The 27,915-nt window shown below is 36.7% G+C and overlaps 1 protein-coding gene across 7 annotated transcripts in view; it reads right to left on the bottom strand.

Moving 5' to 3' along the window:
* The window catches only part of LOC123674023 (tyrosine-protein phosphatase Lar), a 570,788-nt gene that overhangs the window by 453,099 nt on the left and 89,774 nt on the right, over positions 1 to 27,915 (bottom strand). For all 7 annotated transcript variants that reach the window (XM_045608828.1, XM_045608831.1, XM_045608826.1 and 4 more), the window contains exon 2: positions 25,457 to 25,518. The gene's annotated coding sequence lies outside the window, so the exon portion shown is untranslated. The remainder of the gene's footprint in view (positions 1 to 25,456; positions 25,519 to 27,915) is intronic.

The raw sequence follows: 27,915 nt of genomic DNA, 5'->3' as shown, positions 1-27,915 counted from the left end.
ATCGAAGCACCGCTAAATTCCCAAATGCATTACGGAAGCACCGTCGATATTCCGATGCAAAGTTTCCACCTGCAACGAAGAGCTGGAAAATCAAAATAATTGAATATCAGCGTCATCCATTATCCTTTCAGCATTTGCATAATATCGGGGGCGGTATTAATGGAAATTAAATATTATGATTACCGAAAATAAACCGGCATAATCCGAATGGCAAATTTCGTTCCGGAAACAACAACGAAAATTCCAATATAGATGAGGGAAAATCAAATTTCAGTATCCCATCAACGAATGTTATAAAATCGGTGTATCGGAGTAATTGCTTAATAAAATTTTCTGCCGGAATTTAGCTCTGATATTAATGTATGGGAGCTCTCGACCTTATCGTAGCCCCCACTTGAAGCCCAATCAATTTACCAACTAAGTATGTTACGCAGCTCCGGAGGATGGTCAGCTAAAATGAGACCATTATTGAACGATGTTTATTATCCATTCCATTGACTTCATCAGCATTGTGCAAACTTTGAACTATAGATTAATTATGCAGTGTGTCTGGTGATCAGTGGGAAAACATACAGACAGACAGGAAATTGTTGTAACAGGCCAATTGAAAAGTCTCCGGTCTACCATAGTAAAGCACATTTTTTTGGCAAAAATCGATTTTATTATTCAACATGGTTGCCTTCGAGGGCGATACAGCGGTTATAGCGATCTTCCAACTTTTCGATATCATATTAGTCGTATGATTTGTCTTTCACTTCAAAATGGGCCTCAGTTTCGGCAATTACTTCTTCATTGGCGCTAATTTTTTTTCATCGAGCATTTTTTTGAGGTCTGAGAACAGAGAAAAGTCGCTGGGTGCCAGATCTGGTGAATACGATGGATGCAGAAGCAATTCGAAACCCGATTCATGCAATTTTGTCATTGTTTTCATTGATTTGTGACACGGCGCATTGTCTTGATGAAACAGCACCTTTTTTTCGAATGGGGCCGTTTTTTAACGATTTCATCCTTCAAACGATCCAATAATGCTATAAAATAATCGCTGTTGATGGTCCAGCCATTTTAGAGGTAATCATTGAATATTATACTTTGCGCATCCCAGAATACTGATGACATAACCCTGCCAGCTAACTGTTGTGTTTTTCCTCGCTTGGGTTCGGTTCATCGTGTGCAGTTCACTCAGCGGACTGTCGATTGGACTCCGGAGTGAAATGATGGTGCCATGTTTCATCCATTGTCACATATCGACGCAAAAATTCAGGTTTATTGCATTTAAACAGCTTCAAAACCTGCTCAAAATCACTAACACGTTGTTGCTTTTGATCGATTGTGAGCTCGCGCGGATCCCATTTTGCACTCAGCTTTCTCATATTCAAATATTCATGAATTATATGATGTAAACATTCATATCACGTTTATATCCTCACAATGTCTGCTATCTCGATCAACTTCACTTCACGATCTTTAAAAACTATTTTGTGAACTTTTTTGATTATTCCGTCGGTGACAGACTCCTTTGGGCGTCCACTGCGTTCGCCGTCTTCGGTGCTCATTTCACCAATACCTATCAATGATGGTTGATTTTCCTGATGGAGACCTCGGAAACACTTCATCAAGCCAATATTTTGCCTCAACTGTATTTTTTCCCTTCAAAAAGCAATATTTCATCAGCACACGAAATTCTTTTTTTCAAATATCAAAAGTAGCTAGACTCACAATGCAATATCTCACAAACTAATGGTCGGACTGCTGTAAAATTTTGACACGTATCGTTTGAAGGTTGGTACTAACTAAAATCATATGGGTTTAATACTATCACCGCCATCTGTGCATCAAACCGGGGACTTTTCAATTGGCCTAACACAGATGGCATGCTCACTCAAAATAACAAAAACTGAGTTTTGTGTTTTCAAAAGGACAGCTATTTACTCGATAGAGGAAATAATAAACCTTTTGATACCTTTTACTATGAGAATAACGTTGTAACACTGTGAATTTCAGGTGTAACGGTACTCCCAACAAAAAGGTATTTCAATGGTAGGTATATTGTTCCGGTCCTATCGAATAACTCCATCAATGGAGGTACACAACCGATACTTGATTCGTCCTCCCTCCTCATAGACGAATACAAATTTCAGTTTGTTGATGGGATTATATTTCGATTTGCATACTATCGTTTCGAATTTCGTATTGTAGACCCACTGTTTTTCTCGTCCGTTTTAATATTGAATCCGAAGCCGATATTGCTTTTAAACCCGGACTGGTTTTTCATTGTCATCCGGCCAATATTTTCGTTCAATTTTCACATTTGAATATTTATTGAGTTCGAGTTTTGGAGGGGAGGCGGTCGTAGATCTGATCCGATGACTTCGACTTTCCATTTTGTCCCTTGAAAGGGAACGAGGAAAAGGACATCCGATCATTTCATATTCATGACGGCCCAAATGAGAAGGTAGAAATGTTTGCGGTAGTCGGCCAGTGGAAGAATAAATAAAGTTTATGACGGAAATGAAAAAAAAAATGAGGAGAGCACTGACGTGAAGTTAGCACAAATTGGATATACCCATATACAGGTATGTGGTCTCCAAGTGTGCTTAGGGATTCATCAAGCCAAATAGCTTGACATTTTAACCAACTACTTGATATTACTTGAGCTTGATATGCACCCCATTCGAAAAAAAAGGTGCTGTTTCATCAAGACAATGCGCCGTGCCACAAATCAATGGAAACAATGGCAAAATTACATGAATTGGGCTTCGAATTGCTTCTGCATCATCCACCGTATTCAGCAGATCTGGCCCCCAGCGACTTTTTCCTGTTCTCAGACCTCAAAAGAATGCTCGCTGAAAAGAAATTTAGCGCCAATAATGAAGTTATCGCCGAAACTGAGGCCTATTTTGAAACGAAAGACAAATCGTACTACAAAAGAGGTATCGAAAAGTTGGAAGATCGCTGTAATCGCTGTATCTCTCACGAAGGCAACTATTATAGGTTGAATAATAAAATCGAATTTTGCAATAAAAAAATGTGTTTTACTATGGTAGGCCGAGGACTTTTCAGTTGGCCTGTTACAATGATCCAACACTCAGAAGCTCCTCACTTCACGTAGGTGCTTCTCTGATTTTTTTTTTCGATACTTAGCTGGAATTGAATGTAAATCCATAGCAATTTCGAACTAAAATACCATTTTCGTCAATGAACTACCCAATTACCTCAATTCCAGATGAACCAAAACAACCAACCGCCTCGTGTCATAAGTGTCATCAACGCGACCAAGAAACCCAAAGTCATAACCCGCGAGCTAAACCGCGACCTTGCTCAACGTCTCCCAGGCATTCGCCCCAATCCTTTCCCCCTGTTTTCAATATTCATCCCGTCTCATCATTCCCTGATTGTAGATGGAATCCGGGCGTTATCCCTGGAAATCGTAGAAGGCGATGTTCGGCATTAGCGAATTGTCCCGTTCCGGGGCAAACATTTGATTAATTTGATACGCAGTTCTGACTCTAAATTTCATTAGCAGGCGACTCGCGTGCCGCTCTGCCCGACTAAATCAGTCTAATTAATTAATTGTTCTATAGATTAGTTCATTCCGGTTTGCGCGGCAACGTTGCAAGCCCGTGACGTGGTTGGTATGGAGGGGGAGGTAGGGGGTGCGTATGTGTGCAGGTGGGGGGGGGGAAGGGTTGTAAAAATAATAGGATTGTTTGCTTTTACCGATGAAATGCGTAATGGCGGTCTATTCGATTGGACTATTCGAAATTGGCCATCAATATGTCGGAAACGAAAACATAATATCGGTTTTGTTGATCGCGGTCGGCCGAGAGTTTCGAATGAGGGGTTTATTGTTTTCAACTGTTTTCGTTTATTTTATTGTATAAATTATGGGTATTTGGAAATAAAAGCCTTATATGTCCTACTGATATAATTGTAATGGAAGTTTTACACTTTAATGTCATATAATATTTCCCTAGGAATTCATAGTCATAGTAGTGTGTCTTATTTCTGAACAAGAGAAATAAATTTAATAGAATTTCATGTCCACTGTTAACTGTTCGAGTTTTTTATTAAATTTATTTCTCTTGTTCAGTATCGTGATGAGGTAATTACAGTTCTAGAAACAGTGATGTAATGAACTCATTATAGTATTGTTTTCAGTTGTACTTTCGTTTTGTGTTTGTCAACACTGACCTCCGATCCTATAAAATTTCAACACATGTCAATTGCCAATATAATATAATTTGGATATAGTGAAATAATTTGCAACATTATTCGCAATTTCTCTTGATTCTGATGGGTGTTAAATCGATTTCGTCAGACATAATTCACAAATTTAATGCGTAATTATAAATTATTTCAAATTTCGAAACGTACGATTCAAATTCAAATTCTGTAATCTGTCAATTTTCGTAACAGTCACACCAACTGCCCAAATATAATACAAAAGTCACTAGAATGTATAATCTGAATTTTTCATTGAAATTCGACAATATATCACCAAAATTGAACGAAATAGAGAGAATATCGTCTAATACTCGTTGCAGAAGGCAATTTCAACACTCATGCGTTCGAACACTCGCTCGTTTTCGAATTTTGCATTCGTGTTGAAATAGGAGCCCCTTCTGAATTTTGTTTTAGAATATACTATTTAGCTACACTCTAATATACATAGGTCTTCTAAGATTCAGACTGTAGTTACTACAACTTCAATATTATTCCCTTTTCTTTCCAATCGCAAAAACAAAATATTTCTAGTTTTAATTTCATGGAAATGATAGATTTGTTTTAGCATTGCTTTTTCGGACCATCCGAAACCAAATTAAGGACTACTTATTACGTAGGTTAGAGCTCAAACGTGGCCGTAAAGTGGTTTAGTTTTTATTTGGAACGGTTGTTTGCTTGGACGGTTTTTTTGTCCGGAAATCAGCAAATGCCACATCTGTTTCAACATCTGGTTTGAATTAGTTCCGATTTGAAAACGTTTTTGATCTAAGTCTATTGTATTTATAATCTTCATATGTTTTCAGGAAAACACTATATTCGGTATAGTTTTTTCTATTTATTCTGAATATACTTTTCTGGAAAAATGTAATTGGACAAAGCAAACACCTTGAGGTTCACAGATTGCTCCAATAATGAGCTGCAAAAGTTGGAAGGTTAGAAATGAAGATCCAGAAAAAGATCTGAGATTTGATTTTTTATAATTTTCAGATTTCCTTCAAAGAGAGTACAAGTTCATCATGATCATCTCATAATAAAAGTTTTTTTTTTAAGACGCCGGAGATGCTTGAATACCTGAAATGAAATATATTCTGACAATATCATTCCCTCATATACAACAATTAGTTGTCTACATTACAAAATGCCAAAAAATTTGTTGTCTAATTTGACTGAATATTCTGCAAAAAGTGCTGAAAAGTGAATTTGGATCATTGAAAATGAGAGGATTACACGACATATAATAACGAAAATGTGTACTTCCGAAAGTACACGGGCAGACATTATAACAAATTATGTCTTTCAATTACCACCTTAACATAAAATTGAGGAAAATGATATAATAAATATATCAGGTTCTTTTGGGGAATCTCGAATCGAAGGACAATTTTCATCCTTCAATGATAACAGACCATTCAGTATATGAGGCGCCCTCTAACACAGATAGAACGAACCTGCAATCCACGACGCGCCATCTAGAGGTTCAGATTCAAACCTTGAAATACATCATAGGCATCTACAAGGCACAAAACAACCTTTCCTCTTAGTATTGATTTTCTAGTTCCATAGGCCTCTGCAATAATTCATGTAGAGAAACGTAGATGGCGCGCTTCCCGATCAGGTCCCTTTTCAGTACAGCCATTTCATTTAAAGTCCTGGGAGCACTATATTGCCTTTTGATGAACACCACTAGAGGTCGCTAGGTGTCATACACAGAAACGCTGCCAAATGAAGGAAATTGTTCACCATTTCCCAAATGTTTAATATAAACTGAATTAACAGAAAGATACAAAATTTTCCTCTTCTCACACAAATGCAGTGCTTTCATTAATCGTCAAAAAGAATACTAATTTTTTATGGAATACACAATCGACGTTTGTTATTCCCCAAAGATTCTTCTTATAATGAAGAAATAATAATATATTCTCAAGATTGCTCCCAAAACTCACACATACATATACATATCTGTATTCTTATTAATTTATTAATATTTATTATTCAATCAAAACAAAAGGCATTCGATTTGAAAACTTTGAGTTGCTTTATAGTATTCCACCATTTTGCAACCACGACTAAAAATTTCTTCTTAGATCAAAAAGCACAATAGTCTCGCTAATCAAATCTTTATGATGAAAAATGAATTGAAATACATTTAAGATAAGTCAGGTACATATTAAAAATTCTAAACAAGGGTAATTTGCAAATTTCACAGTGAATGTGAAACAGAAAAATTGAAAATTTGGAAATGTCATGATTCCTGTATTCTATTGACTTATTGAAAAACCAAATAAAAAACAAATTTCTTAACCGAATGTGTATTCGAATAAGTATCAGATGACATTGTAGACTCTTGTGAATTTACAAGTTAAAAATAAATCGAAATAAGTTAATTAACTTATTTCGATGATTTTCGATTAGAGTTGAACATTGGAAAAGTAATACTATAAAAAAAAGCTGTATACAGAACGCTTCACGTTTTTATGCTGAGCGATCAATTTCATTCAATCTCAAGTTCATACATACTGAATTTATGGATTGTCTGTCCTTGCTCTGATGCTGTTTTACTAGATAGATCGATCAGTCTCCTAGTCATAAGATAAAATGTTGATGACTAACATAAACACTTGAATAAAACCATCCATACTGTATTCTTTCATGGATGGATAATGCAGTCATAATGTTCATTGATATCAGTGGTGGCTCGTGAATATTTGAAGCGCCTAAAAAACTGCATTAAAAACTATAAGTTGTCCCATTCAAAAAACACCAACTTTCCTCTATATCTCTGAGACGTTAATTCATTTCTACGATATGTTATGCATATCATATGAACCGTTAGAATTACTGAAAAAAACGTTCAGGAATTTTTCGAATATCTCGATCAGAAAGCAAGATATAGAGAAATATTGGAAATAGTCATTTTTTGAGAAACACCCTGTAACACGAGAAGGAATCAAGATATCTATGATCTGCTTTTTGATATATGATTTTTTCGAAAAAAGAGCTCGAGGGTCCTCTAATTCTTATAGTTCTCGAGATGCTTTCAGTGAGCATCGAATTGTACACCCTCAATGCGTATTTTCCATTGAATTAAAATGTATGCATTTTTTTTAGAATGAAATAGGAGTCCTATGAACTTCTGACTTAGCGTCCCCTTTCGAAAGCAGCAAATACAAATTTATCATAAGTATATTTTGTCCTCAATCAACAAGACATTATCTTCCAGACGAGATCTAATTTGCTCGAAAATGTTGAGCCAAACTGAAGTTACAGGCATTTCAATGACTCAGATTTCTCCCTTTCACCTACCCTTATTTGTTGTCGTAAAATCGAAAGTGACAATTCAAAAAGATTGAGAATTTTCCAAGGATTACAGTGATGGTATTTTTTCTTCAACTCCATATAAAACATTTTCTAGTAAAATCAATTTTTCTACTCGACGATAGCTATTACGCCCCTAGCGGAAGAGGTATGAACTTCAAAACAATTTCCAGTGTGTTTTCTTGTACACTTTAGTGTTAACATTTTTTTAAGTCTCTACGATGAGTGGATCCAGAGATATAGCCGCTTATCTCGCTTATTTGCCCACCCTGTACATGAAATCAGGAGTCGAAATTGGCTGTTAAATATCATTGATCTTTCAGATACGAGTACAATAATGTTGAGAGACCAAACGAAGGAGAAGAAGAAAAATTAAACAGAACATCAAAACAAAAAAAAATAAATTACGTAGTATTGCGGAATAATGAATAATGTAATCTGCATTTTCGCAGGACGGATATGTAAACAGTAATCTTTTGATCCATTTCCGAGTATAAATGGAACGAAGAGAATCCGCAAATGATCTTTTCTGACTGAGAAATGCGAGATGCATTTATCTCCGGTGACTACTCACTGTCTTCCCGTGTTTGTACCAAAGTTTAATTAAGATTTCATTTAAAGTCGGATGTGATCGTAGATTTCAAAGTCTCTTTTCCTCTATTCAGACTACTATTTGCCTTAGGCAATTGATTACGAAAATCTCTTCCTGTAGATTTCCCCCTCCACCGTTCCTGATGATGCCATAACGATTATGAAGTCAGACATCTTTGAAGAAGAGATAAGGAATAATTGCGATCTCTCGTATGAATAACTAACGATGAGTGGCGGCTCCTTATGATGGCTTCCAGGGTCGGCGCTGCAGACCCCGAAAAGTAAATAGAGATATGAACTTATACAGCGGGTTAGTGAATAAGTGCGACAAACTTCTGGGGTGATTCTGCATGACAGTTTGCTATATAGTATTTGTTATATGAATGGTTTCTATTCAGAGATTTAAGTCTTTTTCAAAAACTCATCATTTGAAGAAAAGTGGTAAGCCACTGGGATATTTGAAAAAAATCATTTTTCAATTACGACAAAAAAATCTCTCACGCCTGTTTGTCGCATGAGACGCCGTTTTTATGCAGAAAAATAAAACAACTCAACTTTGGTACTTCATCAAGAACTATCTAATAATAATCTAATAAAATATCTGATAATATGTTCAAATGAATTTTTCATTATTATAAACTGGTAGATATTATAGTTTTTGTTATATGAATGCTTTCTACTCAGAGATTTAAGTCTCTTTCAAAAACTGACCATTTGAAAAAATTTGGTACGCCACTGGGATATTAAAAAAAAAATAATTTTTCAATTGCGACGAAAAAATCTCTCACGCCTGTTTGTCGGATGAGACGCTGTTTTCATGCTAAAAAATAAAACAACTTAACTTCAGTACTTTATCAAGAATTTTCTAATAATAATCTAATAATATCTGATACTTCGTAGGAATGAATTTTTATTATTATAAACTGGTGGATAATTTCATGGCATTTATTTTTCAAATATGATTTCTGGTACAGTGACTTAACAAACAACAGGTCTCGTTTTTGATTGGCTGAGCCTAAATATGGCGGCTTTTCGTTTACCTGATTTTTGGGATTTATTCAAATTGTAAGGTTCATTTTATTGAACCACTATAGTATTCTTCAGTTTAAATTCGTTCTATACACAATCAAATACTATCAGTCCCAATAATTTTGATTTTGACGTATATCAGTTCAGTTCAGTCAATTGTATTCTCAAGTTATGTGGTTCTATGTCCCCATTCGCCATTTTACGCTCAATTTGAACGAATTGTCGCCACTGTGTTCAATTAAGTCACTGTTATTTCCGGCATATGTCCACCGATGTAACAGTTACATAGCAAATTAGAAGTCCAATTTTTCATTATTTTTTTCAATAAATCTAGCCGTACGACGTCAATGGTGGCTTGAATATCGACTTCCAATTCTTCAAGAGTTGCTGGTTTGTCGGCATAAACCAATGACTCAAAATAGCTCCATAAAAAGCAAGCAATAGGCGTTAAGTCGGTGTAACGAGAGGGCCGGTTAATAGGACCACTTCTGTCAATAAAGTTGTCACCAAGTTGATTTTGTTATAAACTGATGGTAAAGCGCGCTGTACGCCAAGTAGCGCCGTCTTGTTGAAATCAAATATCGTCGATGTTTATAGCTGATGAATTTTCGGAAACAAAAATCAGTCAGAATGGCTCGATAGCGCACGTCATTCACCGATACAGCAGCTCCTTCCTACCAGTGTCTAAACTACACCAAACAATTTCAATAGATGTACCTAATGAAGACGTTGATGGCTTGAGAATTGTCTTTGCTCCATATACAGGGGTTTTTCTTAGCCATTTAATAAGAAATGAGCCTTACCTTTGAACAAAATTCTTCGATAAAATGCTCATCTTCGGCAAGTTTCAATTTAACCCAATCAGCAAAAATGCGATGTAAACGATAGTCAATTGACTTCAATTCTTGCACCAGATATATTTTATAGCCACGTAAGCCAAGATCCATACGTAGAATAAAGGCCAACAAGTTGAGAACAGCGACGTATAGTCATTTCGGCGTCTTCTTCAACTCTTCAAGCTACAGCAGCAATATTTTCTTCGGAAGCACATTTCTTTGTTTTGTTGATGGTTTTGAATCGAGAAGAGTAAAATAAGTGCGAAAACGATAAATAATTGCTCGAACTGCTTGTTCACAAGACCGATTATTTTGACCGTGAAATGGACAAAGTTCTATAGGAATTTCACGAACAGATTTATTTTTTCGAAGTGAATTTCCCCAATTTGGAAGCGTTGTTCTAGCGTGAAACGATTTATGATGAATATTCAAACTACACTGAACAGAAATAGCAAAACAGCTAGGCATTCTCAATTGTCAAACCATAGATTTATGTTCACCACTTCTTTTTGACTATTCTTTTTCTGCAGTTCTAACATTAACTGCAATTATAAAAATTGGTTGATGTCTGAAATATAATTTATAATAGCATAATATTTTATGGCTAACAGACAATTTTTTAATTCCGAAAAAAATAACTCCTCGAGCGGGACTCGAACCCACAACATCCGAATCACTAGTCTAATGCTCTCACCAACTAAGCCACCGAGGAAACTGAGTTCCAACCTCATTTCAAGAAACCGAATCAAATGTTAGTAGTAGCATCACTTTCAAACTATGAAGTTCGCGAGGGTTAGAGAACGTTGATGTTGGAAGGGAACTCAATTCACTATCGGTGATCATCACGATTCTCTTCACCTTTTCTCTAACGTCGTCGATATTTTATCGACTTCAGTATGATTTAAGTTTCTGAATCATAATATTTGATACCGGCGTGAACTTGGCAGCCACTTTTCAGCAGCCGATTTCATTCCAGCAGCCAAACGACCAGTGGCGTCGGTAGAATTCAAAACTAACGAATCGATCTGTTTTTGGGGTGCAACGCAAGAATTTGCTTTTTGAGTTTACTTGAACGACTTCAGTCAAGTTTTATGACATTTCAATGCACAAAATAATATTATAGATGAACTTGAATTATGCTGATCAATGAAACGACGGGGTATATACAAGTATTTTCACGAATGAAACCTTGAAAAACGTTTAGCCAAGTTGATATTTGGAATACTTACTCTTCAATAGAAACAGAATAACATATCCGAAGCACATTGATTTGCAGGCCGTCTAAGGGGTAGTTCACACTTGTGAATTTTTCGAAATTTTCAAAAATGACCCTGTCAAAAATGTTTAGCCAAGTTCATATTGGGTATTATTACTCTTAAATAGCTAAAGAAAAACATATCCTAAGCACATTGATTTGCAGGCCGTCTAAGGGGTAGTTTACACTTGTGAATTTTTCAAAATTTTGAGAAATGACTCTCTCAAAAATGTTTAGCCAAGTTGATATTTGGTATTATTACTCTCAAATAGCTACAGAATAACATATCCGAAGGATTTTGATTTGCAGGCCGTCTAAGGGGTAGCTTACACTTGTGAATTTTTTGAAATTTTCAAAAATGACCCTGTCAAAAATGTTTAGCCAAGTTGATATTTGATATTATTACTCCTAAATAGCTAAAGAATAACATATCCGAAGGATTTTGATTTGCAGGCCGTCTAAGGGGTAGTTTACACTTGTGAGTTTTTCGAAATTTTCAATAATGACCCTGTCAAAAATGTTCAGCCAAGTTGATATTTGGTATTATTACTCCAAAATAGCTAAAGAATAACATATCCGAAGGATTTTGATTTGCAGGCCGTCTAAGGGGTAGTTTACACTTGAGAATTTTTCGAAATTTTCAAAAATGACCCTGTCAAAAATGTTTAGCCAAGTTGATATTTGGTATTATTACTCTTAAAGAGCTACAGAATAACATATCCGAAGCCCATTGATTTGCAGGCCGTCTAAGGGGTAGTTTACACTTGTGAATTTTTCGAAATTTTCAAAAATGACCCTGTCAAAAATGTTTAGCCAAGTTGATATTTGATATTATTACTCCTAAATAGCTAAAGAATAACATATCCGAAGGATTTTTTTTTGCAGGCCGTCTAAGGGGTAGTTTACACTTGTGAGTTTTTCGAAATTTTTGAGAATGACCCTGTCAAAAATATTTAGCCAAGTTCATATTTGGTATTTTTACTCTTAAATAGCTACAGAATAACATATCCGAAGCACATTGATTTGCAGGCCGTCTAAGGGGTAGTTTACACATGAGAATTTTTCGAAATTTTCAAAAATGACCCTGTCAAAAATGTTTAGCCAAGTTGATATTTGGTATTATTACTCTTAAAAAGCTACAGAATAACATATCCGAAGCCCATTGATTTGCAGGCCGTCTAAGGGGTAGTTTACACTTGTGAATTTTTCGAAATTTTCAAAAATGACCCTGTCAAAAATGTTTAGCCAAGTTGATATTTGGTATTATTACTCCTAAATAGCTAAAGAATAACATATCCGAAGGATTTTGATTTGCAGGCCGTCTAAGGGGTAGTTTACACTTGTGAGTTTTTCGAAATTTTCAAAAATGACCCTGTCAAAAATGTTTAGCCAAGTTGATATTTGGTATTATTACTCTTAAATAGCTACAGAACAACATATCCGAAGCACATTGATTTGCAGGCCGTCTAAGGGGTAGTTTACACTTGTGAATTTTTCGAAATTTTCAATAATGACCCTGTCAAAAATGTTCAGCCAAGTTGATATTTGGTATTATTACTCCAAAATAGCTAAAGAATAACATATCCGAAGGATTTTGATTTGCAGGCCGTCTAAGGGGTAGTTTACACTTGTGAGTTTTTCGAAATTTTCAAAAATGACCCTGTCAAAAATGTTTAGCCAAGTTGATATTTGGTATTATTACTCCTAAATAGCTAAAGAATAACATTTCCGAAGGATTTTGATTTGCAGGCCGTCTAAGGGGTAGTTTAAACTTGTGAGTTTTTCGAAATTTTTGAGGATGACCCTGTCAAAAATGTTTAGCCAAGTTCATATTTGGTATTATTACTCTTAATTAGCTACAGAATAACATATCCGAAGCACATTGATTTGCAGGCCGTCTAAGGGGTAGTTTACAGTTGTGAATTTTTCGAAATTTTTGAGAATGACCCTGTCTGAAATTTTTAGCCATGATAATATTTGGTTGTGTTACCTTCATGTTAATCTCCTATGGAATATAGATTCGAGTCAAATAAACCCAAATAAGACTTTACAAGTTGCACAACAATGAGCCACAATAGCCCGCAATTATGCGGTGGGAAGACTGTCCACAATCCACAAGTGCAAACTACCTCTTAGACGGCCTGCAAATCAATGTGCTTCGGATATGTTATTCGCTAGCTGTTGAAGAATAACTTTGCGCAATATCAACTTGGCTAAACATTTTTGACAGGGTTATTTTTGAAAATTTCGAAAAACTCACAAGTGTAAACTACCCCTTAGACGGCCTGCAAATCAAAATCCTTCGGATATGTTATTCTTTAGCTATTTAGGAGTAATAATACCAAATATGAACTTGGCTAAACATTTTTGACAGGGTCATTCTCAAAAATTTCGAAAAACTCACAAGTGTAAACTACCCCTTAGACGGCCTGCAAATCAAAATCCTTCGGATATGTTATTCTTTAGCTATTTAGGAGTAATAATACCAAATATGAACTTGGCTAAACATTTTTGACAGGGTCATTCTCAAAAATTTCGAAAAACTCACAAGTGTAAACTACCCCTTAGACGGCCTGCAAATCAAAATCCTTCGGATATGTTATTCTTTAGCTATTTAGGAGTAATAATACCAAATATGAACTTGGCTAAACATTTTTGACAGGGTCATTCTCAAAAATTTCGAAAAATTCACAGGTGTAAACTACCCCTTAGACGGTCTGCAAATCAAAATCCTTCGGATATGTTATTCTTTAGCTATTTAGGAGTAATAATACCAAATATGAACTTGGCTAAACATTTTTGACAGGGTCATTCTCAAAAATTTCGAAAAACTCACAAGTGTAAACTACCCCTTAGACGGCCTGCAAATCAAAATCCTTCGGATATGTTATTCTTTAGCTATTTAGGAGTAATAATACCAAATATGAACTTGGCTAAACATTTTTGACAGGGTCATTCTCAAAAATTTCGAAAAACTCACAAGTGTAAACTACCCCTTAGACGGCCTGCAAATCAAAATCCTTCGGATATGTTATTCTTTAGCTATTTAGGAGTAATAATACCAAATATGAACTTGGCTAAACATTTTTGACAGGGTCATTCTCAAAAATTTCGAAAAATTCACAGGTGTAAACTACCCCTTAGACGGTCTGCAAATCAAAATCCTTCGGATATGTTATTCTGTAGCTCTTTAAGAGTAATAATACCAAATATCAACTTGGCTAAACATTTTTGACAGGGTCATTCTCAAAAATTTCGAAAAACTCACAAGTGTAAACTACCCCTTAGACGGCCTGCAAATCAAAATCCTTCGGATATGTTATTCTTTAGCTATTTAGGAGTAATAATACCAAATATGAACTTGGCTAAACATTTTTGACAGGGTCATTCTCAAAAATTTCGAAAAATTCACAAGTGTAAACTACACCTTAGACGGCCTGCAAATCAATGTGCTTCGGATATGTTATTCTGTAGCTCTTTAAGAGTAATAATACCAAATATCAACTTGGCTAAACATTTTTGACAGGGTCATTTCTGAAAATTTCGAAAAATTCTCAAGTGTAAACTACCCCTTAGACGGCCTGCAAGTCAATGTGCTTCGGATATGTTATTCTGTAGCTATTCAAGAGTAATAATACCAAATATGAACTTGGCTAAACATTTTTGACAGGGTCATTCTCAAAAATTTCGAAAAATTCACAAGTGTAAACTACACCTTAGACGGCCTGCAAATCAATGTGCTTCGGATATGTTATTCTGTAGCTCTTTAAGAGTAATAATACCAAATATCAACTTGGCTAAACATTTTTGACAGGGTCATTTTTGAAAATTTCGAAAAATTCTCAAGTGTAAACTACCCCTTAGACGGCCTGCAAATCAAAATCCTTCGGATATGTTATTCTTTAGCTATTTAGGAGTAATAATACCAAATATGAACTTGGCTAAACATTTTTGACAGGGTCATTCTCAAAAATTTCGAAAAACTCACAAGTGTAAACTACCCCTTAGACGGCCTGCAAATCAAAATCCTTCGGATATGTTATTCTTTAGCTATTTAGGAGTAATAATACCAAATATGAACTTGGCTAAACATTTTTGACAGGGTCATTCTCAAAAATTTCGAAAAATTCACAGGTGTAAACTACCCCTTAGACGGTCTGCAAATCAAAATCCTTCGGATATGTTATTCTGTAGCTCTTTAAGAGTAATAATACCAAATATCAACTTGGCTAAACATTTTTGACAGGGTCATTCTCAAAAATTTCGAAAAACTCACAAGTGTAAACTACCCCTTAGACGGCCTGCAAATCAAAATCCTTCGGATATGTTATTCTTTAGCTATTTAGGAGTAATAATACCAAATATGAACTTGGCTAAACATTTTTGACAGGGTCATTCTCAAAAATTTCGAAAAATTCACAAGTGTAAACTACACCTTAGACGGCCTGCAAATCAATGTGCTTCGGATATGTTATTCTGTAGCTCTTTAAGAGTAATAATACGAAATATCAACTTGGCTAAACATTTTTGACAGGGTCATTTTTGAAAATTTCGAAAAATTCTCAAGTGTAAACTACCCCTTAGACGGCCTGCAAATCAATGTGCTTCGGATATGTTATTCTTTAGCTATTTAGGAGTAATAATACCAAATATCAACTTGGCTAAACATTTTTGACAGGGTCATTTTTGAAAATTTCGAAAAATTCACAAGTGTATACTACCCCTTAGACGGCCTGCAAATCAATGTGCTTCGGATATGTTATTCTGTTTCTATTGAAGAGTAAGTATTCCAAATATCAACTTGGCCAAACGTTTTTCAAGGTTTCATTCGTGAAAATACTTGTATATACCCCGTCGTTTCATTGATCAGCATAATTCAAGTTCATCTATAATATTATTTTGTGCATTGAAATGTCATAAAACTTGACTGAAGTCGTTCAAGTAAACTCAAAAAGCAAATTCTTGCGTTGCACCCCAAAAACAGATCGATTCGTTAGTTTTGAATTCTACCGACGCCACTGGTCGTTTGGCTGCTGGAATGAAATCGGCTGCTGAAAAGTGGCTGCCAAGTTCACGCCGGTATATTTGATGGCTAGCAGACAATTTTTCCATTTTGAGAAAAGTAACTCCTCGAGCGGAACTCGAACCAACAACCTCCGAATCTCTAGTCCAGTACATGTAATTACTGTGAAGAAGGTATTTGTAAGGGATAGCATATTCTAACACAAGTTGCAAAATGGGCTCAAAACGAGCGACGAAAGAGCAAGTTTTCGAACGCAAAAGTTTTGGAATTGCCTTCTGCAACGAGTATTAGACGATATTTTCTCTATTTCAGTCAAGTTTTGTGAAATATTGAAGAAATTCAATGAAAAATTCAGATTATATATCCTAGTGACATTTGTATTGTATCTTGGCAGTTGGTGTGATTGTTACAAAAAATTGACAGATTACGGAATTCGAATATGAATCGTACGTTTCGAATTTTGAAATAATTTACAATTACGCATTACATTCGTGAATAAAGTCTGTGACGAGATTTAACACCACCAGAATTAAGAGAAATTGCGAATAATGTAAAAATCATTTCACTATATCCAAATTTTATTATAATTACAATTATTGACGTTTGTTGAAATTTGATAGGATTGAAAGTCAGTATAGACAACCAAAAAAAACAAATATAACTGAAAACGATGCTGTAATGAATTCATTACACTGTTTTTAGAACTTCAATGAATTCATTACGATACTGAAATAGAGAAATAAATTTGTTGATGGAATATGAATAAAAGCGCAATGAAAACCTCTAGAAACCCACCAAATTTCAATTGAATATCTCGACCAGATTCAAAGCATTAAATAAATAGTCTACTTTTGAATAAAACTTCAACATCCCGTTTCTTGGAATAGGAAGCATTTGCGAACAGAAACAATGCAGCAAAATGACACAATTTGATTTTTTCATGCAGAATCACCTCCTGAAGTTCGTCACACTTTTTCACTAACACCCTGTATAGGCTTTCTCAACGTTAAAACTAAACTCATTAAAACCTCAAATAATCGACAAGCCATATAAACCGTTGCTCTTATTCCACACCAAACTTTTCCTCCTGCCCCCTTTCCCAAAAGTCAATTCGAATGTCAAACGCATTCCCTTTCAGCCCGAATTCGCCCTAAACACACAAAACTTCAAAAGCCGGACAATGTGGAAAATCAAATTACCGCGGAACGCCGGGACGTCAACCCGATATTCAAAACCGCCATTTTCCCATGTAGGAATTCCCTCAGACATCCCCGGGTCTGCATGAAAATTCATCTTGAACGAATTGCGGGAAATGCCTGGCTCGGCAAAATGAGTAGGGATGTCTTGTCTCCCAGTTTCTGATGGTCGTCTCCTATAATCTAGCGGGTGCAGCCCCCCACCCCCCTCGGTTGGGGGTAGACAACAATGCCGTCCTTGATTTTCACCGTTGATCTCCGGGAAAGCCGTCCTTATGGAAAAGTTTGGAACAACAGGTTATGAGGGTGAATTTGCCTACGTTGGGTTTTAGTTGTGACGGGTTTTCCGGTAGGAATGGTACAATTTAAAATAGTTATAATGGCAACACTATTTCATTTTTTGACATTTCATATGTCATTTGTGTTCTGTAGGTTATGTTTTGTTAATTATGAAAATGTGTACGGTTAGATATCTTTCAGGAATTGTTTCATCTGAATCAGTGCTCGTTTGTGAATGGTTTTTCTTTATGTTTAAGTAATCTTGAATATCAGAATCAGTTTTTTATACCAAATTATTCAGGGTGCTCCTCAGAAAAAATCCATGTGCATTAAAGGAGATCAGATGGATTACGACGGTAATTATTGGGTACATAATCAAGACTAAATAAGTAGGAACCTACCACTGATGACTTAACTTGATTTAAGATACTAATTGGTTGACTTGATATCAAGATACTTGATATTACTTGAGCTTGATATGCAAGCGTCGCACAGCATATATTTCTGCAATCTCGTGCGCATTCAGACTAAATAAGGGGATTCCTCGAGCGCCGAAAGACTGAATCATTCGCCAGTGTGACTATAATAGTAGTTTTCTCACAATTCCATGAAATCTATTGGTAGATTTTGGTAGTTTCGGAAATATCCTACTAACCTTGGCCAAAATGGCCAAGGATTTTTAATCAACGCCAGCATCTTCAGCTCCTGTTGTAAGACGATTTTCCAGAGCTACTTCTTGACTTCAGCTTGACTTGAAATCAAGTCAAGTTAAAGCCAAGTAGCTTTAAAATCAAGCCAAGCCGTGAATCCCTAATTTAGATCAAGAGTTTGTAGAGATGTCGTCATGGGTGTCGCGTCACACTTCACCTTCACCTCGGCAGATTGTTAGGGGTCACCGCGTTCAGCAGAATCAGTTCTCCACAAAGAGTATTAGGCAGGCATCGCTGGATTGACTAACTGAAGAATCCACCAACGATCTCAGGACGACACACCTTAATCTCCTGGGAGAGGGTGCCCCTACACAAAATCGGCTCGAGAAAGACTCGCTCGGTGCTGGTGGGGGAGTGTGTAGTGACTCTGTCTGCTGAAGAGATGGCGCCATGAGTGTCGCGCCACACTTTAGTTGCCGCCTTCAGCAGAGTCACCTCTCCACGAAGGTGTGAGAGGGTGTGTCTTGGGCGGTGATCGCTGGATTGCCTAACTCAAGGGTCCGCCACCGATCTCGGGACGACATACCGTGATCCCCTGGGAGAGGGCGCCCCAACAAAACTCGGCTCGAGAAAGAAAGCCAAAAGGTTGAAAATAATTGTGTAGGAACTGATAGACTCATCACATATCCTCCAAGATCGCCGGCCCTAAAGCGTAGGGATTCACGACTTGGCTCGATATTCAAGCTATTTTACTCAAGCTCAAGTAGCTTGAGCTTGACTTGAAATCAACTCAAGTTTAAGTCAAGTAGTAGTTTTTAAATATCAAGTACACAATAAATAAATGCTTGACTTGACATTGAAAAACTACTACTTGACTTGAACTTGAGTTGATTTCAAGACAAGCTCAAGCGGATTACTTTCTGTGAATCACCTTGAGAAATTTGTTATATAATACTAGAATAAATTCTGATAATTTAGGGTGTAGACCATTTCAAAATAAAAATAACAAACCTATGTACACCCTGATATTAAGGAAAAAATGACTTATTAAGAAGAGAGGATAAGATATTATTTATGTATCGTTCGAGACCATTTCCATCTCTGAACTAGAAAAATTCAGACAACATGACAAATTGATACTACGCTCTGTTCAGAGACGAACGCTCTAAAATCCAATAACGCTAATTGCCTAATTACTTTTTAATATAACGAACGATTTTTGACAGAGTAGCCATACGAATTTTTGAGGACCTCATTATAAAAAAAATTCCTAAAAAATACCCCAAAGACTCATTCCCCGAAAACGCCATTCAAACCCCCCATTATCGGAAATAATTAAACCAAAAAAAAAGAAAAGAAAAAAAAAACCGAACCTGCTGCACCTCCCAGCGCACGAAGAAAACGTTTTCGCAACGAATCCAATCAAAAGTTCGGGGTCCCTACGAAACCCCACAAATTACCGCGAATACTTGACGCAATCATTCACCGGGGAATTAGAGGGAGGAGGGGGGGTGAAACCGGAAGGAAATCCGGTCCGAATATATGGCCGAAGACAGCGCGCGGAATTCGACGCGGAAAGCCATCGGACACTAATTGAATTTCCCGGGAAAGTTTCGGCACGTCCTCTTCTTCGCGCTGGGTCGGAAAGAGTTGCGGAGATAGGAACAGGCCCCCGCCTAATTTTTCCCTTTCTGCCTGCCACCCCCCAACTCTCTACGTTCATATCGGTCATTAGCATTTCTATGGGCGGAAAGAGACGACGTGAAATGTGACGTGGGTGGAAGGGGGAGGTCATTTTTCACGGGAGAAATCGATTGAGGAAAGGAGGAGGTCAGGGATGGGGTGTTTAAGGGGGTGGAGTTTGAAAGGTCGCCTATACGCCAATTGTCGACTTATTGTAAGAGATGGTTCAAAATGCTGATTGTGTATCGCAGAGAAGGATGTTGTGGTGATTTGCGTATCCAAATTTGAAGTCGAATTTATTCGGGTAATAGTGCACAGATTTGCCTGAATGAGACATTCAAGGCAACATACATAATGAGACATACATACATAATGAGACATTTAAGGGAACATACTACAATCTATGCAACGCAAAGCTGGCCAGACCTGATCGACGCGTCGATTGGCCTTGTGTGCATGTTCATGTGAAGCACCACTCGATGCGTCAATTCACTCTTGTGAGAACACCAGTTCGTCTTCAAAATGTGCAGTAATTCTTCTGATGAGTTAGTTAGATGAGGAGTGAGAAGAAGCAGCAGAAGCTATGTATTATAACCATGATAGCCAAAATTTGTCTGAAATTTGGTCTTGTTTTGATGGACATACTTTTCACAGGTCAGAATTGGACAGGATGTTACGGAAAGCATCTTTTCTCTCTTTTAAAAACACTACGACAGCTGTCCGTTTGCTTCATCCCATATAGTGTTCTCAGAGAATTTTCTATAGCAGAACTCTGTCCCCAAAGTGTGATTCCATACATCATACACAGTGGAAGGCTGTCATCTTGGAAGTCTCCACTCTCGAAATATGCTTGACTCTTCTAATCAAAAATATCGCTGTAAAAAGCTTTTCACATAACTCGTCGTTATATTTGTTCCAGCTTGGTGAAGATTGGAATGTTATTCCTAAGTATACCAAGGACCCATTCGTCTGCTTTTTGGTGTTGAAGGTAAGCTTTTGGGTTTTATCCATATTTATCATAAAACCTCGAACCAGTTTTGGGCATCAGCTAAGGATTTTTCTGACATTTGTTCGATCATATTGCTATATTTATTTAGTACTGCTGAACCATCTGCATAGCTGCAAGTTTTCTTAGATTCAATATCCAAAAATAGTCATAGATCATTCGTGTATAGGATAAATAGTGTCCCAATATTGAGCCTTGTGGCACGCCTGTTTGTAAGTCTTTTATACGTGACGAGCAGTTATTCTATTCAACTTTCTGAAATCTGTTTGAAAGGTGAGATATTTCGTAAAGAGATTTTTGAATCGGATGGTGACCAAAGATGAAAAATGGTTCACTTACGACAATGTCAAGCGACAAAGCTAACAAAGCGGCCCAGACCGTGACTACGTCAGTATTGACAGCCAAGCAGGTATTGCTGTGTGTTTGATGGGGTTGACAGAGAATACTCTATTATGAGCTGCTCAAATATGGTCAAATACTCAATTCTGTTTACAAGTCGACCGTTTGAAGCTGGTGATCGAACTGAATTAGTCAGCATTGGTGAACAGAAGAGAAATCATGTTTCATCTCTAATGACGAACTAAAAGGTCTAGGAGCTCGGATGGGAAGTTCTTATGCATCCAACGTATAGTCCGGAGTCCGAACTTGGTATCAAGGGACAACCACTTGATCCTGCCCATGGCCAACGCACTTGGGGGTAGTAGTTTGGCCTCAAGTAGTAGGTACCATGATCTACCTTTTGCTAAGTTGATCTATTTCAGTATTGACGGAACGGCTCAGAGGTTTTTAAAGGCCTTTCTTTTTCGAAGATACCAGTGTGTTAGATTGCATGATACTTTTTCAGATGTTTTCAATTATCCCAGGCGTTCCGCAAGGCTCCTTTTTTGGTCCACTACTATATTTCGGATATGTATAAGATAGTTAGATTCGTTTCCACCTATTTTTATTATGATGACATCCAGGTTCGTCTTCGTTTCATTCCTCTCTTGCTTCTCGTGCGGTTGATCAGCAGTATTTTAGCACTCCTTCACTTATAATGCAGTGGAGGTACATAATGTTTAATTAATTTCATGTAGAGTGCTCTCTTTGTGATCATTGGGACGAATTTTGAGAGAAAATTTATTGAGGGAACAGATGATTTGTTGAGTTGAGTTCGCTGTTCATTGCTGGTTCAAGGTTGTTGTTTCTTGCTTCTATGTTTTAGTATTTTTCTTGATTTTTTTTCATTTTGGGGATAAATGAAATAGCTCAAGCTATTCTTCGCCCATATATCGTGTAGGATTTTTTCTTACGATAGAGACACTATTATTATCAAGTTATCGAACAGAACAGCGCATATTTGACTTTTATTGGATGATTGTAACACTTTTTGTGAAGCATTCAAACAAAGCGAAAACTACGAAGCCAGTCCAGCCTAATATCAGACACGAGTACGTTCGTTCTGATACTTTATTATGAGATGCATGTTCGACTACGTAAAAAAAAATTCCATCTCTGTATTTCGTTCAGCGCCCACCATTAGCTCTACAGGATCGTTATTAGGACTCACTTGATTTAAGCAGGCAATAACTAGCCGTATCTAAATCCCGGCCCGGGTCCCAAGGTACTGAGCGCGCTTGCATCCAATTTGAGAAAATCTACGAGTTCGCCGATTCGCGATCTCGCCTCGTCGAAAATTCAAATGATACCGCGCTAACTTGGCCCCGGCTATAAAATCGAATAGGTCACGAACTTTTTCAGGACGAGGCCAATAAAACGATCCCGGATATTTGCACAAACTTGGAATTTGTGGTGATAGAAAAGCAAATCGGGAAGAAATGAACTTTCGTCCTATCTATCGATTGTTATAAGGGATCGGCTGTATGGTCAACGGAAAGAGGTTGTAAAGTTGTCAGTTATGGGTTATATTGGTGACTGAAATGTTCGTGTGGTTGGACTTGCATACGTTGCAATCTATAGCTATCTGTTAATTACCTTTTTCGGCAACCGTCCGGGAAGTGCTCACTTCCTGGACGCTTTTTCTCTGAGAAAGTAGCATTTCCCGGCCTAGTCCGGAAAGTACGTACTTCCCGGACTAGGCCGGAAAAGAATCATAGAATCCATAGCAACCGAGATAACGGCTGACAGTTCATATGAAATTAGTTGTCAAAAATTTGCATGTTTTTTTATCGGAATCGCAATAAAATATGGAAAGCAGCAGCGATAGTGTTATTTTACATGGTTGCCGAAAAAATATTGTACGCAACACGCCCGAAAATGGTTTTTTTGGACTCACAGACTTCCAGGACTCGCTTACGCTCGTCCTGGAATTTTGTCTATTCGTCCAAAAAAAACCTATTTTCCGGACTTGTTACGTAAATTACTATTTTTGAATGCTTTCGGGATTTTCTCTATTTAAGGTCTCAAAGAGAAAGTTCTAATTTTTTTCAATCTTAGTAGGAAATGATACCGCACACTTTATTACGGAAAGTGGCCTCCTGTCAAATTGGCTAAATTTTTGAAAAGCTGAAAAAAAAGTTGAAAAGTTTTGAAAGTAGTCTAAGTCATTCCAAACAAAAAATTCAATGAGCAAAAGTTTTTCTATAAGTCTGACGTCTGAGATGTTGGTTTTGAAAATTTTTGCCATAATCCCAAAAATTGTCAATAAATATTGAATAATTTTGGGAGTGAACCTCCAACAGTACTCAAATAATTTGTGATTGTTGAATAACGCTTATAGTAACGTAGAAGACGGTGCTATAAAAAAAAAGCTAACATGTCTTTATGAGAATAAGATCGGCATTCTAACGGGTGTTTTTTTTCGAGGTATATAACTTTAAGTTGGCATTACTTGTCAAGATGGTGACCGATTTAACAGCTGTCATGTGATTTATTCTCAGTTTGGTTTGGCAATTCATCCTGAATAGACTCACGCCCGAACAACGCTTGCAAATAGTGCAATTTTATTTCGAAAATAATGGTTCTGTGCGGAATACGTATCGCACACTACGTCCATTTTATTTTGTTCAGCGACGAAGCGCACTTCTGGTTGAATGGCTACGTCAACAAACAAAACTGCCGCATTTGGAGTGAAGCTAATCCTCAAGTGTATGTCAAAACACCGTTTCATCCAGAAAAACTGACTGTTTGGTGCGCTTTATAGGCTGGTGGAATCATTGGTCCGTACTTCTTCAAAAACGATGATGGCCAGAACGTTACAGTCAATGGTGATCGGTATAGAGCCATGATTACTGACTTTTTCATTCCTGAATTGAACAACCATGATGTCCAGGAGCTGTGGTTCCAACAAGACGGCGCAACATGTCACACAGCTCGTGCCACAATCGATTTATTGAAAGAAACGTTTGGTGACCGCCTAATTTCACGTTTGGACCTGTGAATTGGCCTCCAAGATCTTGTGATTTGACACCGCTAGACTACTTTCTGTGGGGCTATGTAAAGTCATTCGTCTATGCGGATAAGCCACAAACTCTTGACCATTTGGAAAACAACATTCGCGGTGTTATTGCCGATATACGGCCACAAATGTTCGAAAAAGTAATCGAAAATTGGACGTCCAGATTGGACTACATCCGAGCCAGCCGTGGCGGTCAAATGCCAAATCATATTTAAAATGTAATGCCACAAGATTATCTTGCGGATAAATAAAATTCATGTCAATCGAATAATCCATCGTTTTATTGCAATTTAAAATTCTATAGCTCTAAAAAAAACAACCTTTACTTTTTTGTCACAGTTTTGTACAAGTACAATGAGTTAATATTGTCTACAAGAATTCTTCATTCACACTTAGGATTGATGTGTCAGTACTTGGATTAGCTAGACATCTGGGATGATAGGTCGTGATCTATTCGCAGGCATTTTCATTTATATCATAACCTTCATTTTATGTATTGACTTGGTCAATTTTGACACTAACCATAACATCATCAGAAAAACGGGGTAAACAACCTACCCTGCTCGACTTGGAAATTTGTACTACGAAAAGAATGAGGAGAGAACAAATTCTCGTTTATTTCATTCAATCGTAACCTGAACTTTCTAAAAATGTATGGTTTATGCATTGGATTTCATGTCTTGTTGCGGATATTTTGTTTGCATTCTAGCACGTGTAATTGAGAATGGGAAGAGGATTGTTTCAAGTGCGGATGAGCACCCACGCACAACTTCGGTTTTAGTGGGGAACTCATGTTTATTTGTAATTTTTTTTTTTTGTGAAAGTTTTTTTATTCTTCCATCTTGTATGAAATTTTCGGAATAAACATCTATCTATCGAAGTATTATATTCCGTTATTATCGGTGCAAGTGAAACAAGTAATTCGTTACAATATCATCGCAATCTTTATAATCAAATTGATGAGGAACTTACCTTCAAAATATTGTTATGACCACACAATTATGATGTTCGGTGGTGATATTCGACCGCAATACCTGAAATCAAGAAATAATTACAGTTAGTTTGTACAGGAATGGCAAGAATTGCAATACTTAAAATAAGAAACCATATTAAAATAGAAAATACAATTATTAACACAATAAAGCACACAGATAGAACCACCAGTGCCTTATCACTTCTTTTTCTCTTGAGAAGCAAGCTCTATAAGATGATAATTATAATTCAGAAGCTGCTCCATCGATAACCAAGGTCAATAATATGATGACTCTAAATTTGGCTCTAATGAAGAGGTGATTGCCTAGGTTGAAGACTATTTCGAAAGCAAAGACAAAGTATCGAAAGTTTTCAGAACAGTTGGAGTATTTGGATCACTATAAAATGTTCATAATAATCAGATAATTATAATAATAAGGTGAAATTTCAATTGAGTGAAATGTTACATGTTTCAACGTTATCGATTATTATGTTACTCTAACAGTTACTGTTATTTTCACAATATCGATTATTCTGTTATTTCATCGTAACTGTTATTTTTACATTACTAATTCACCCGATTTTAGGTTTTTCGCAGTTGAAAAGGGAATATGTTATATGTGTATATTACAGGTTTCCTTCAACCCTGTAAACACAATCCCGAAGTGAAGCTTCTCATTTCAACGTCATACACGTGTATAAGCAAATCACAGTTGTTATTCCTCATTTCAACCTGCTCATCGCCTGCTACGCAAAAACCCTCGTTATAGATTTCATAAAAACGTCTCCGGTGTAATTGATTTCGTTCGGAGAAGCGTAATACGCTTTTTTTGCGATTGGCGCAAAAAAAAATTGGACGCCTTCGATCCCAGTAACGGGGGGACCTGTGAAAAAGGATATCAATTCGAGGACGACATTGTATTCCGTAGATGACAACTCACCGATGTCGTCGAGACAGCCTTTCGTGAGGGATTACTCTCACAAGACGAGGAGGTGAGTCGATGAGTCCCTTGAACATCACAACCGCCATCAAGACCAATTCATCATTTCCAATAATGACAGCCGTTTGTTTCTGCCCTGTCGAATTACGTTTTTCAATCGGATGTTTTTCGCCACGTTGTCAGTTGGAGTTTTTTTCGCGTCGGTTCATCATTTTAATCAATAGCTGAGTCTTTGAGAATAAATCAGATAGACAGTTTATTCTGGTGGGAGAGAAATGATATACACCTTGAATATGGGGGTTTTTCAATAGAAAGTATACAGTTGGGCATGGTTATAATGGCAACACTGTGCATTTTTTTGACGTTTCTTATGTCATTTGTGTTGAGTAGGTTATGACATTTGAACATGGCAAGTTACACGCTTCAACATCGAGGCTCGTTTTCAAATTTCGAAGTACAGAAACAATATCAATGCTTTCTGCATCTGTATCTTAATATATAAAAGAGTGTCTAAGGATATTGAGTGAGGGCATGACGTTCAAATGACTGCACCAAATTGGATAATTCATTTTTGTTGTTCTCATTACTGTCATGGGAAGGTGTAAGCAATAAAATATTCTCGGAAAAATGGTACGGAAAAGAAAAAAGAGCTTTCCTTCTTCCTCCGAACGAGAGAACAAGTATAATTTGACACTTCGAAGGATGTATTTCGGGTTGCCTGACAGAAAGTAGATGATAGAAATTGAAACGAAAATGATTCTTTCTTATTTTATTATGATATAAGAATTATTGATCTAATGCAGAAGCATTTAGGCGCACGTAATTGTGTTAATAGCGAGAATAATAAAAAACAACAGACAGTAGCTATTGAGCGCTCGATCATTCTTAAGCAGATTGAGCCCTACAGTCCACAGAAAAAGTATGGCAGTTAGAATAACTTTCTGTGAATCGTCCATACAGGAATAATCAATGTTAAAGGAAAGAACTACACTTAGGATTAATTAATAATTGACAAGTTTGAAGAAAACACATAACAAGGTGTCCGAAATTCGAAGCTGACTAAAGGCATCTCGAGCATTTCGAATATCAGAAATGACACCAAATAATTGTTACTCTAGTCGAAAATCGTTATTAAAAAAAACAACCTGAAACTATTATAATGTTGATTGCGATTTCATAGAAAAAATAATTTTTTTGTATACTCTAGTAGAAACACATAACCAAACTTCAACTTTTATTGGTCTCGGCCAACAATTTACATCATCGTCTAGGAAAGATTCTCTTTTGCTACAATAGACTGCAATTGAATCAGATTAAAAGGACAGTCCCAGCCAAATTACTCAATTTATTCACAGGCATCACTCTGTGCTCAATCAGGAAAGGATATCATATCCTGCACATTGATTTAATGGCTCGATATCATCCTATTTCATCGACGATTCCATATCTCATAATTTCAAATATGCGCATCGAATATCTGTGATTCAATTCACATAATACGGTTGACTTCGTAATCCG

The sequence above is a fragment of the Harmonia axyridis genome, chromosome 2 (assembly GCF_914767665.1).
Source record: "Harmonia axyridis chromosome 2, icHarAxyr1.1, whole genome shotgun sequence".
Lineage (NCBI taxonomy): Eukaryota > Metazoa > Arthropoda > Insecta > Coleoptera > Coccinellidae > Harmonia > Harmonia axyridis.
This window is presented reverse-complemented; position numbering and strand designations above follow the sequence as displayed.